General features: G+C 41.6%; 1 non-coding gene across 1 annotated transcript; it reads left to right on the plus strand.

Moving 5' to 3' along the window:
- Window positions 1-288: 288 nt before the first annotated feature.
- On the plus strand, window positions 289-396 carry LOC148550837 (small nucleolar RNA R71). Its single transcript, XR_015893733.1, has one exon. It is a non-coding gene; the product is annotated as a small nucleolar RNA R71 (small nucleolar RNA).
- Window positions 397-604: the final 208 nt, after the last annotated feature.

Consider the following 604-nt stretch of genomic DNA (forward strand, 5'->3'; position numbering starts at 1 on the left):
CAGACTTTGGGAAATCATGTTGACTTGCTGAGTCAACACTTTGTTTTGAGCCAATATGGCATTCAGAGCATCAATTTCAAGAACTCCCTTCTTCTGAGGCGTCCCATTATTCACGGAATTTCTCTCAGAAGTATACATGAATTGATTATTTGCAACCATGTCAATAAGTTCTTGAGCTTCTGCAGGCGTTTTCTTTAGGTGAATGGATCCACCTGCAAAATGGTCCAGTGACATCTTGGAGAACTCAGACAAACCATAATAGAATATATCCAGAATGGTCCATTCTGAAAGCATGTCAGGAGGACACCTTTTGGTCATCTGCTTGTATCTTTTCCAAGCTTCATAAAGGGATTCACCATCTTTTTGCTTGAAGGTCTGAACATCCACTCTAAGCTTGCTCAGCTTTTGAGGAGGAAAGAACTTAGCCAAGAAGGCTGTGACCAGCTTATCCCAGGAGTCCAGGCTATCCTTAGGTTGTGAGTCTAACCATGTTCTAGCTCTGTCTCTTATAGTAAAAGGGAAAAGCATGAGCCTGTAGACTTCAGGATCTACTCCATTAGTCTTAACAGTCTCACAGATCTGCAGGAATTCAGTTAAAAACTGA

This window comes from Arachis ipaensis, chromosome B7 (assembly GCF_059453495.1).
Source record: "Arachis ipaensis isolate K30076 ecotype BB chromosome B7, ASM5945349v1, whole genome shotgun sequence".
In the NCBI taxonomy this organism is placed as follows: Eukaryota; Viridiplantae; Streptophyta; class Magnoliopsida; order Fabales; family Fabaceae; genus Arachis; species Arachis ipaensis.